The sequence below is a fragment of the Triticum aestivum genome, chromosome 1A, assembly GCF_018294505.1.
Source record: "Triticum aestivum cultivar Chinese Spring chromosome 1A, IWGSC CS RefSeq v2.1, whole genome shotgun sequence".
NCBI classification, from domain to species: Eukaryota; Viridiplantae; Streptophyta; class Magnoliopsida; order Poales; family Poaceae; genus Triticum; species Triticum aestivum.
Genome location: NC_057794.1, coordinates 497235198 through 497248528, shown reverse-complemented (window position 1 = coordinate 497248528; position 13331 = coordinate 497235198).

Below are 13331 nucleotides of genomic sequence, written 5' to 3'. Positions count from 1 at the left end.
CCGGACTACCTTCTCCTTCTCCGAATGCACCATCTCCCTCGACACAAAGACTCTTGGCAAAGGGTCACAAACCTATCCTGATTGCAGGAGGGGCATTATTGTTGATTTTGATTGTCATCTGGTTGACATGCATCTTCAAGAGACTGAAAGACCAAGATCCAGACTCAGCTTCATCTTCATCCAGAGGTTTCTCCAAAGGAAAGGGTGTTTTTTACTACGTTTTAAAAAAATTGACTATGAAAGGAAAGGGTGTTGCGGGTGGAAGAGCAGAAAAATATATAATATACATTTACATCACAAATACACTAGCAATGGCGGATTTATGCATTAAGATGAGGGGGTCAATGCCCCCAAGCTTTGAATGAATTTATGAAAAAATAACATGGGAGAGCTTAGATGAGAATTGGTTCATCCAGATCACCCGAGGCGACAGACAATAGATCTGATACTGATAGTGTCGCTCTGCCTACCTGCAAACTAAGCTGATAGCCATTTGTTTTACTGAATCTTCTCCGATGGTTTCTGATCATTCTTACTAGCAGTAAATTTGTTTCCTATTGGTTTATCTTCTCGGTGGTAGCTCTGCTGATAATTTGTAGGGTGTTGTGTTGTGTCTCTTTAGAGTATGGAGTATAGTTGTAAGGAACGATATGGTTGACTAGAGGGGGGGGTGAATAGGCAACTAACAATTTTTAAGCTTTTCTTTACCAAATTAAACTTTGCAATAAATAGGTTGTCTAGATATGCAACTAAGTGAGCAACCTATATGATGCAATAACAACTAGCACACAAGCAAGCAAGAGATGTAACAATAAGTAAGCTAGCAAAAGTAAAGGCACGAAATAACCAAGAGTGGAGACGGTGAAGACGAGGATGTGTTACCGGAGTTCCTTCCTTTTAAGGGGAAGTACGTCTCCGTTAGAGCGGTGTGGAGGCACAATGCTCCCCAAGAAGCCACTAGGGCCACCGTATTCTCCTCACGCCCTCACACGATGCGAGATGCCGTGATTCCACTATTGGTGCCGTTGAAGGCGGCGACCGAACCTTTACAAGCAAGGTTGGGGCAATCTCCACAACAATCGGAGGCTCCCAACAACAACAACACCACGAAGCTTCACCACAATGGAGTATGGCTTCGAGGTGACCTCAACCGTCTAGGGTGCTCAACACCCAAGAGTAACAAGATCCGCAAGGGATAAGTGGGGGAATCAAATATCCTTTGGTGGAAGTGTAGATCGAGCCCTTGTCACCCAATCCCGAGCAAATCAACAAGTTTGATTGGCTAGGGAGAGAGATCGAGCGAAAATGGAGCTTGAAGCAACAATGGAGCTTAGAGGTGGAAGAGGTAGTCAACTAGAGGTAGAAGACATCCCTTATATAGTCGGGGAAAAGATCCAACCGTTATCCACTAGTTCTGCCCGCGACACACGGTACTACCGCTCTAAGGGAGCGGTACTACCGCGACGACGCGCGGTACTACCGTGGGTGATCACGGTACTACCGTGGCAGCTGCACAGGCCGGAACAAGCCTGAACTAGAAGCAGTACTACCGCTGGCGCGGTACTACCGCTCCCCCTCACGGTACGACCGCAAGGCAGGAGGGTCACGGCCTGGGAAGGGCGCGGACGAAATAAACTTCATCCGTGTCAACTTCCGCAGAAGCTAGGGTGGTGCAAAAACCCGACGCGGTACTACCGCCTGTAAGGCACGGTACTACCGTGGTAGGCACGGATGTAAAAAATTTCATCCGCGCCTACTACCGCGACGCAACGGTACTAGGCAGAAGGGCCACGGTACTACAACTCCAAAGGAGCGGTACTACCGTGAGCGCCCGCGGTACTACCGCGCATGACGAGCGGTACTACCGCGGGTGGCGCGGATGTAAAAAATTACATCCGCCCCTACTACCGCACCGGAGCGGCACTAGGCCAGAGTGGGGCGGTACTACCGCACCAGAGGAACGGTACTACCGTGAGGGGCGCGGATGTAAAAAATTACATCCGCCCCTACTACCGCACTGGAGCGGCACTAGGCCAAGGTACCGCGGTACTACCGCGCCGGAGGGGCGGTACTACCGTGACCTGTCGCGGTACTACCGCGTGTACTTGCGGTACTACCGCAAGTACAGCAGTAGTCGTCAGTTTTTCGCACAACAAAGATAACGATGGGTAGCTCCAAAGTGCAAGGAAAGGAGGGGCAAGTGTACGTGTGATTCCACCCTACCTTTCCGACGCGGACCCCCTCTTAATAGTACGGCTCTCCTACGACTCAACTCCACCAAAGAGAAACGTAGAACAGCGACGGCTGCATTAGTCTTCGAGGGGCACCGAATCATCTTGTGCCTAATGAAGAAGTATCTGTGGGACTCAAGGCACACGATTAGTCTGCACGAGAATTGTCATCAATCACCAAAATACTTAGGGATAAATAAGCCCTTACAATCTCCCCCTTTTTGGTGTATTGATGACAACACGGGATTTGCACATAGATAAGATATATTTAAAGCAGAGGCAAAAACCCCACTCCTCTAAAATATAAACGAGGCTCCCCCTAGATGTGTGCACTATATATGAATGCTTTGGACTGCATGGCACACAAACTAGGATCAACACTCCCCCTATATTTTAGAGACCAAGACATGATAATAAGCCTAGCATAGCATGAAAGTAGCACAATATAACATAAGCTAGCTAGGATAGATAGAGTGCATATGTCTTACACCATATGAGATAAGATAACCAAGGAACAAACGAAAAAAAAACAGCAAAGAGCTCAACTGGCAAACACACAAACTCGCAAACCAAATCCCTACGCTCTCTCCCCCTTTGGCATCGAGACGCCAAAAAGGCAGAGAGGACACCTAAAACACACAAGAGGTGGCTCAAGCAGGGAAACTGTCCCACTCCTCTGCATCAGACTCCTCCGCAGCTGGAATGGACTCCTCGGCCTCCTCCTCAGAATCAGTCCACTTGAATCCTTGCTTCTCCATCCACTCTGTCTCAGGAGTGATGTGCTCCTCAGACCCGGCTGACACATCCTCGCCATAGAGCTTCAAGATCTTGTTGTGCCGGCGACGACTCTCCTTGGACTCCACGTGAGCCCTGTACTGTCCCTTGGCTTGCATGCAGAAAAGTGACTTCATCTTATCCGTCAACCTCTTGGCCCAAGATGGCCTAGAGTCACTCTGAGTAGGCCTCGCAGAACGGCCCCCAGCAACATCCTCAGCTCCAGCAGCATCCTCATCAACAGCAGCTGGTGGAGGAGATCCGGCGACGAACGCCGGCTCCGTTCGAGAGCACGAGAGAGGAACGGGCTATGAGGAGAGAAAGGGACGAATGGGTATGGGGGAGTTAGAACTCCCCCTCCCCGACCTTATCCCCGCGAGCCCGAACCGGCACGGTAGTACCGCTCCATCAGGCGTGAGCTAATGCCGCTTAGAGCGGTAGTACCGTGCTCCCATCAGCGGTAGTACCGTGATTGGCCGCGGTAGTACCGTGGCCGACCGCGGTAGTACCGTGAGCTCATGCCACCAAGGGTTTCGAACAAGAGAGAAAAACACGCCTTTGCATCGAAAAACAGACACAACCCAAAGCAGCACAAAAGCAAAGGAACAACAGAAAAACCCTAAGAAACAAGGTCTCTCGAGGAGAGAGAGGGCGGTGGCCGAAGCCACCTATGTTTGAGTTGGATGGTATGGCACCGCGAAGAATTATCCTTGGGCCCATGACCAAAACTCGTCTTTGAAGCACAAGTACCATCAAAAATGGCTAATGTGAAAGAGGTGATCTATTTAGGCATAATGGGGGGAGGGAGAGTTCATGGAGAGAACAACACTCCCCCTATGTCCATGCCTACATCTAAACTAGACAACAAGTTGAGTGTGGTGGGGGGTGCACGGGTTCAAGTCACATTGCTCAAATCAATGATATTTAGCTCATGCCTTAACTCGCGAAATCTTGCTTCATCCAACGGCTTCGTGAAAATATCTGCAAGGTTATCATGAGTGTTGACATACTTGAGCTCGATCTCCCCTCGCCGAATGTGATCCCGAATGAAGTGATACCGAATCTCAATGTGCTTCGTCTTGAAGTGTTGCACCGGGTTGAGGGAAATCTTGATGGCACTTTCATTATCACACCAAAGAGGCACTTTGTCACAAGTGACACCGTACTCCTTTAAAGTTTGCCTCATCCATAGGAGTTGAGCACAACAACTACCGGCCGCCACATACTCCGCTTCGGTGGACGAGAGAGACACACAACTTTGTTTCTTGGAAGACCAACTTACCAAAGAGCGGCCAAGAAATTGACACCCTCCGGAAGTGGACTTCCTATCCACTTTGTCTCCCGCCCAATCGGAATCCGTGAAACCTTCAAGCTTGAAGTTTGCTCCTCTTGGGTACCATAAGCCAAAGTTTGGGGTATGAGCCAAATATCGAAAGATTCGTTTGACCGCCACAAAGTGACTTTCCTTTGGTGCGGCTTGAAAACATGCACACATCCCCACACTCAACATGATATCCGGTCTAGATGCACAAAGGTAAAGCAAGGATCCAATCATGGAGCGATATACCTTTTGATCCACCGCTTTACCATTGGGATCGATGTCAAGTTGGCACTTGGTAGGCATTGGTGTAGTAGCCGGCTTGACATCACTTAGTTTGAATCTTTTAAGCATGTCTTGAGTATATTTGGCTTGGTTGATGAAGGTTCCTTCTCTTCTTTGCTTGATGTCGAAACCAAGGAAGAACTTCAACTCTCCCATCGAAGACATCTTAAACTTGGAGGTCATGAGAGCGGCAAATTCTTCATTGAAAGCTTTGTTAGGGGAACCAAAGATAATATCATCAACATATAGTTGGCATACAAACAACTCCCCGTTGACCTTCTTAGTAAAAAGAGTGGGGTCGATTAGCCCTACTTCAAAACCACGATCTTGTAGCAACTCGGTAAGGTGGTCATACCACGCACGTGGGGCTTGTTTGAGGCCATAGAGTGCCTTATCGAGTTGATACACGTGATCCGGAAAATAGGGATCCTCGAACCCGGGGGGTTGCTTGACATAGACCAATTCATTAATGGGACCATTAAGAAAAGCACTTTTCACATCCATTTGTTGCAACTTAAAGTTGTGATGGGAAGCATAAGCAATCAACAAACGAATGGATTCAAGACGAGCAACAGGAGCGAAGGTTTCACCGTAGTCGATACCCTCGACTTGGGAGTAGCCTTGTGCTACCAATCTTGCCTTGTTGCGAATGATGTTCCCATGGGCATCTTGCTTGTTCTTGAAGATCCACTTGGTCCCAATGACATTGTGGTTCCCGGATGGTCTTGGCACCAATCTCCACACCTTGTTGTACTCGAAGTTGTTGAGTTCTTCATGCATGGCATTGAGCCAATCCGGGTCTTCGAGCGCCTCATAGACCTTTTGGGGTTCAACACAAGAGACAAACGCGTGATGTTCACAATAGTTTGCCAATTGTCTACGAGTGCTTACCCCTTTACGAAGGCTTCCAACCACATTTTCCATGAGATGGCCTTGGTTTGTGAGCTTGGAAGCAATCTTCGCGGCACGACGCTCTAATTCCTCCTCGCGTGTGGAAGGAGGAGGGTTGACTTGATGATCTTGAGCGCCGTCTTGAGTTTGTTCTTGATCTTGAGGTTGATCTTGATCTTGAACTAGCTCGAGGGGAAGAACTTGACCTTGGGCATCATTTAGTGGTTCATCACCGTCTTGAGGTAGATCTTGCCCTTGGTCTTATTCACGAGGTTGAGGGCCTTCACGTTGTTCTTCGGAAGCGTGTGGGTCTTGATGAGGTGATGGCTCTACTTGAGTAGAGCATTGTCCTTCTCCTTCGGCCACAAGGGGTTCCTCAATGGGTAGGATGTGACCAATACCCATTCTTCTTATGGCTTGGGGAGGAATTTCATCACCTATATCACAAGTACCACTTTGCTCCACTTGGGAGCCGTTATTTTCGTCAAACTCCACGTTACACGTCTCCTCAATGAGTCTGGTGGACTTGTTGAGGACACGGTAAGCATGAGAGTTTGTAGCATAACCAACAAATATGCCCTCATGAGCTCTAGCTTCAAATTTAGACAACCGAACACCTTTCTTGAGAATGAAACACTTACAACCGAACACCCGGAAGTACTTGAGGTTGGGCTTGTTGCCGGTGAGGATCTCATAAGGAGTCTTGTTCAAGCCTTTGCGAAGATAGAGCCGATTGGATGCATGACATGCTGTGTTGATGGCTTCGGCCCAAAAGTTGTATGGAGACTTGAACTCCGCCATCATGGTCCTTGCCGCATCCATCAACGTCCGGTTCTTCCTCTCCGCAACACCATTTTGTTGAGGGGTATAAGGTGCCGCATATTGATGCTTGATCCCCTCGTCACTAAGAAACTCATCCAAGGTGTAGTTCTTGAACTCGGTGCCGTTGTCGCTTCTTATTGTCAAGATCTTTGCATCATGTTGACGTTGAGCTTCATTTGCAAAGTTGATGACGGTTTGTTGGGTCTCACTCTTTCTCTTGAAGAAGTATACCCAAGTATATCTTGAGTAATCATCCACAATCACCAAGCAATACTTTCTTCCTCCAAGACTGTCAAAAGATGGAGGCCCAAAGAGATCCATGTGAAGGAGCTCCAAGGGTCTCTTCGAGTAGATGATGGTTGAGGGAGGGTGTGCCTTTTCATGAAGCTTTCCTTCGATACAAGCACTGCATGCACGATCTTTGGCAAAACTCACATTTGTTAGTCCACGAACATGGTCCCCCTTGAGGAGACTTTGCAAAGATCTCATATTGACGTGGGCCAAACGGCGATGCCAAAGCCATCCCACGTCAACTTTAGCCATTAGGCATGTCGCGGTCTTAGTGGGTTGCTCCGAAAAGTTAACCACATAGAGACCGTTCTCGACATGCCCAACAAAGGCTACTTTAAGAGTCTTGCTCCACAAGAGGGCCACGGTATCAATATCAAAGAATGTGGCAAAACCCATGAGTGCAAGTTGACGAACGGAAAGTAAATTGAATGCAAGGGACTCAACAAGCATGACTTTCTCGATCGTTAGATCATGAGAAATGACAACCTTGCCGAGGCCCAATACCTTAGAATGTGATGCATCACCCCACTCGACATTGGTGGGCATAGTTGGAGTCTCTTGCACATCCACCACCAAGTCCTTGCTCCCGGTCATATGATTTGTTGCTCCACTATCGAGCAACCATGATCCCCCACCGGAAGCAAACACCTACACGAGATCAATGCTTGGTTTTAGGTACCCATTTAGTAATGGGTCCTTTGATGTTAGTAACAAGGGCCTTGGGAACCCAAATAGACCATTCAATGTACTCATAAGGAGAACCAACAAATTTAGCATAAACATGTCCATCACTAGCACGGCACAACACATATGAAGGGTTAAAGTCGCCGGCTTTGTTTGAGGAAACGTTCTTGCCCTTTTGAACATCAACTTCCTTCACTTTCTCCTTCTTCTTCTTGGAAGCTCCGTCTCCCTCTTTCACAAAAGTTTGTTTGAGGGGAGGAGGACGGTTGGCCTTGTTGATCTTCTTCTTCTGGCTCTTGGACTTGGGTGCAAACCCAATTCCTTCTTTGCCCACAACTTTCTTTTGATTGCTCAAAAGGTCGTGGAGGTTTTTCTCACCTTGAATGCAAGTCACAAGGCCCTTCTCAAGTTGATCCTTCAACTTAGCATTTTCCTCCATAAGATGCACATGCTCACAACAATGGTTAGTAGCACATGCATTATCAATTAATACCATATGAGGAAAGGTGGCTTTTTCCTTGATTAGCTTAACTTGGATTTGAGCATGAGACTCTTTGAGGGTAGCATAAGTACCCTTTAAGGCCTTGTGAGCCTTGTCAAGTATCTCAAACTCCTCTTTGAGTCTAGCATGATCAACCCCAAGTTTAGCCTTCTCGGAGGTTAGCACACGAGACATGACAAGAGCATGATCAAGATCTTTTTTTAACTTAGCATGGGCATCATTGTGTGACTCCTCAAGAGTCAAATGATGCACACGCTCTTCCTCAAGAGCATTTGAGAGATCCGATATCTCATCGGCATAGTCACGACTATGACCTTCCATCTTGGAGATGGTTTCTTCGTGAGCTTCGATCATGTCATTGGCCTCACCAAGTTGTTCCAAGAGAGCAACAAAGTGCTTCTTGGACTTTCCCTTTAGCTTACTCATGAAGGACTCTAATTCATTCACTTCCTCATTAGACTCAACATGTCCATCAATGCAATCCTCCATGGAGGGATTAGAAATGATGGTGGTTGTGATGTTGGGGGTTACCTTGTTTGAAGCCTTCGCCATGAGGCATCTAGCGGTGATGTTTTCGTTGGGTGATTCGAAGAGAGACACCCGAGGAGTAGCAATGGCAATGGATGCCATGGCCGTTGCTTCTTCATTCTCATCATCATCATCATCCTCTTGGTATTCTTCTTGAACCAACAACCCACGAGTGGGAGTCTTCTTGGCGAAGTTGTTCTTGTTGGGGACGGACTTGGCTTTGTCTTTCCGAATGAACTTGCCACCATTGTCTTCCCTCTTCTCGTAAGGACAATCCGCAACGAAATGGCTCACATTGCCACAGTTGAAGCAAGTTCTGACTCGTTGCTTGCCCTTGACGCCACTTGAGTTATTCTTGTTGAAGTTGGGTCTTGAGCTCTTCTTGCTCCAAAATTGTCTTGAAGCAAGGGCCATGTGCTCATGGTAGTCGAACTTGGTGTCTTCGGGGTTGCTTTCCTCATCTTCCACTTCTTCCTCTTCTTCGACGATGACCTTGGCCTTCAAGGCAAGGTTAGGCTTCTTAGCTCTTTGAGAACGGAGCACCGCATTTTCGGCGGTCTTGTCCAAGATGCTCATTGCAACGAACTCATCCAACACTTCACTTGAGGTCATGGTGTGGAAGTCCGGTCGTTGACGAATGACGGAGGACATGGCTTTGTTGTAGGGCATCATGGCCTTGAGGAACTTTCGCTTGATCCAATTGTCATCCGTGTCCTTGCTTCCATGATCTTGAAGTGCCACCGCGAGTTTGGTTACTCTTCGAAAGAGCTCACGAGGTTCTTCATCTTCTTTCATTGCAAACTCGTCGGCTTCATCTTGCACCACTTCATAGTTGGACCGTTGAATGCTAGCACTTCCACGATAGAGGCCCTCAACACATTTCCATGCTTCTTTAGCAACGACATGGGGTCGAAGGTGAGGGAGATCTTCGGGAAGAATTGCATCTTGAATGATGAAGAGAGCACTCTCATTGAATTGATTGTTCACGGCTTCTCGAGGGGTGAAGTTGCTTGGGTCATGAGGATAAAAACCTTCTTCAATGACTCTCCAAAGGTTAGTGTTCACATGTTTCAAATGACGCTTAAAGCGATAGACCCAATTATCAAAATCTACACCTTTTTCATACTTAGGAGGTGGACCGGCATGATTCAAATGAGTGGAGGGGATAGGCCCTCCATAGACCGGGGGTTCCACATGGGCAAAGATGCCGGTGCCATTTCTACCACTAGTAGAAGGACTCTTTTCATTGTTAGCTTCCCCCTTATCGGAGAAAGCATCCGTCACCTTGTTAGTGGGATCACCCACTTTCATAGGTGCGGTAGATAGTTTAAGTCCCTCTAAGAAATCATTAAACATGCTTTTAACCTCGGCCGTCATGAAGGTTTTCAATGTGTCCAAAGCCACATTGAACTCCTCACAAGAGACCGAGGTTCCCCCTTCGGCCGAAGATGAGATAGGATTCACACCGGAGTGTTCCTCCACACCATCGTGGGTGTCAACCATACTCTTCGGACGGTGAAGTCCTTAATAAAGAGATGAGGCTCTGATACCAATTGTAAGGAACGATATGGTTGACTAGAGGGGGGGGGTGAATAGGCAACTAACAATTTTTAAGCTTTTCTTTACCAAATTAAACTTTGCAATAAATAGGTTGTCTAGATATGCAACTAAGTGAGCAACCTATATGATGCAATAACAGCTAGCACACAAGCAAGCAAGAGATGTAACAATAAGTAAGCTAGCAAAAGTAAAGGCACGAAATAACCAAGAGTGGAGACGGTGAAGACGAGGATGTGTTACCGGAGTTCCTTCCTTTTAAGGGGAAGTACGTCTCCGTTAGAGCGGTGTGGAGGCACAATGCTCCCCAAGAAGCCACTAGGGCCACCGTATTCTCCTCACGCCCTCACACGATGCGAGATGCCGTGATTCCACTATTGGTGCCGTTGAAGGCGGCGACCGAACCTTTACAAGCAAGGTTGGGGCAATCTCCACAACAATCGGAGGCTCCCAACAACAACACCACCACGAAGCTTCACCACAATGGAGTATGGCTTCGAGGTGACCTCAACCGTCTAGGGTGCTCAACACCCAAGAGTAACAAGATCCGCAAGGGATAAGTGGGGGAATCAAATATCCTTTGGTGGAAGTGTAGATCGAGCCCTTGTCACCCAATCCCGAGCAAATCAACAAGTTTGATTGGCTAGGGAGAGAGATCGAGCGAAAATGGAGCTTGAAGCAACAATGGAGCTTAGAGGTGGAAGAGGTAGTCAACTAGAGGTAGAAGACATCCCTTATATAGTCGGGGAAAAGATCCAACCGTTATCCACTAGTTCTGCCCGCGACACACGGTACTACCGCTCTAAGGGAGCGGTACTACCGCGACGACGCGCGGTACTACCGTGGGTGATCACGGTACTACCGTGGCAGCTGCACAGGCCGGAACAAGCCTGAACTAGAAGCAGTACTACCGCTGGCGCGGTACTACCGCTCCCCCTCACGGTACGACCGCAAGGCAGGAGGGTCACGGCCTGGGAAGGGCGCGGACGAAATAAACTTCATCCGTGTCAACTTCCGCAGAAGCTAGGGTGGTGCAAAAACCCGACGCGGTACTACCGCCTGTAAGGCACGGTACTACCGTGGTAGGCACGGATGTAAAAAATTTCATCCGCGCCTACTACCGCGACGCAACGGTACTAGGCAGAAGGGCCACGGTACTACAACTCCAAAGGAGCGGTACTACCGTGAGCGCCCGCGGTACTACCGCGCATGACGAGCGGTACTACCGCGGGTGGCGCGGATGTAAAAAATTACATCCGCCCCTACTACCGCACCGGAGCGGCACTAGGCCAGAGTGGGGCGGTACTACCGCACCAGAGGAACGGTACTACCGTGAGGGGCGCGGATGTAAAAAATTACATCCGCCCCTACTACCGCACTGGAGCGGCACTAGGCCAAGGTACCGCGGTACTACCGCGCCGGAGGGGCGGTACTACCGTGACCTGTCGCGGTACTACCGCGTGTACTTGCGGTACTACCGCAAGTACAGCAGTAGTCGTCAGTTTTTCGCACAACAAAGATAACGATGGGTAGCTCCAAAGTGCAAGGAAAGGAGGGGCAAGTGTACGTGTGATTCCACCCTACCTTTCCGACGCGGACCCCCTCTTAATAGTACGGCTCTCCTACGACTCAACTCCACCAAAGAGAAACGTAGAACAGCGACGGCTGCATTAGTCTTCGAGGGGCACCGAATCATCTTGTGCCTAATGAAGAAGTATCTGTGGGACTCAAGGCACACGATTAGTCTGCACGAGAATTGTCATCAATCACCAAAATACTTAGGGATAAATAAGCCCTTACAATAGTTGATACTAGAAGGGTTAGGTGCACTTTGTTGCGCCGTTGGTGTGTTGGGTTTTCATAATTTTTCTATTCCCACTGATTCAAAATATAAGGTGTATTAATTTTTTGAAAAGTCAAACCTCTTTAAGTTTGACCAAATTTGTAGAGAAATATATAAATATCCATAATATCAAATTGATATCATTAGATTCATCATGAAATGAATTTACATATTTTATTTATTTAGTATTGTGGATGTCAATGTTTTTGGTTGTCGATTGTTTTGAAAAATCGTTTATTGAGTCAAAATCGTGAACTAAATCTAAAATTGAATACCTCAATTAAACGGGGGAGCTCCTAGAAATTATAATGGATTAAAAGAAGGACACCGATAATTCCCGAACATTCGAGATTTAACCATGGCAAATAGAATGATTTTTTGGGGTAATTTATATTTTTTGACCATGGCGAGTTTAGTTGGTAAGCATGCCCATTTTGTCCTCGGTTTATTTTTTGTGAGGACATTGTTGTGCTTGCCAACTAAACTTGACATCTTCACGTTAACTAAAATTGTCATAAAAATGTTCAATTTCCATGGTCAAATCCCGAACATTCAGGATTTATTATTTGTAAATATAATTGAACGAGAAAGCTCCTTGAGAAAAAAAAATTGGCCTGGTCAAAATCAGGTGAGCTAATGCTAAACTAGAGACCTCAATTGACTATGACAACTCCAAAATTAGGGAACGTAGTGGATTAGGCTAGTCATAGTGGGAGTAGCTTAGCTATAACATAGCACATTTCAAGATAAATTTACTTATGTGGCATGCATTTAATAAGGAAATATGTGTTTAGAGTAACATAAGAGCATGGTTGATAATACAGCCAAGGGTCAGCTATAAGAATTTGCCACATCATCTAGAGCCAACCTCATAGTCGGCATGTACAATAGTAAGTTTTAAACATGTACTACTTTATTAGTAGTTGGCCCACCTTACAACCTCATAAAGCGTCTTGGGGCTCGTGTTGCAGATGGCTATTAATCAAGAGTCCGTTTCTCTTCTCTCTCCTCCAACTAAGTAAAGATAAAATATTCTAGTTCTTATAGTCTGCTTATGTCACCTTATTATACTTGGTCTAATATGTTACTGTAACATACCGCTTTTCAAGAAAATATGAGTCTATAAACTACTAAATGAAGCCATCTATAACACTACCACTATGTTACTTTGCACTATGAAGATAGTAACTTATACTAGTGTCATGCATATGCATGCCACTAGCATAAGTTACTCCTCACTATGACCAGCCTTGAAAGACTCGAACACAAGAGCTCCTAGAGAGAAAAAAATATTGACCCAGTGAAAATCGGGTGACCCAATTTCAAATCAGAGACCTTGATTGACCATGAGAGCTCTAAAATTAAGGAGCATAGTGTATTTATAGATTTTTCATTAGAGAATGGTTGATGCTGATTCACTGAATTTGCAATCTGATCTGTTACTGATATTTTACTGTTACTGATATTTTCTCCAACTGAAACATGCTTGGTTCAGTTATACTAGTATATATCCCTGGGGTTGATTATTTAGGCAGAAAGAAAGAGCATCTGGTGGCAGTTGCTGATATTGCAAGTCAAGTCAAGTTGCCGCTTCCCGCAAAAAAA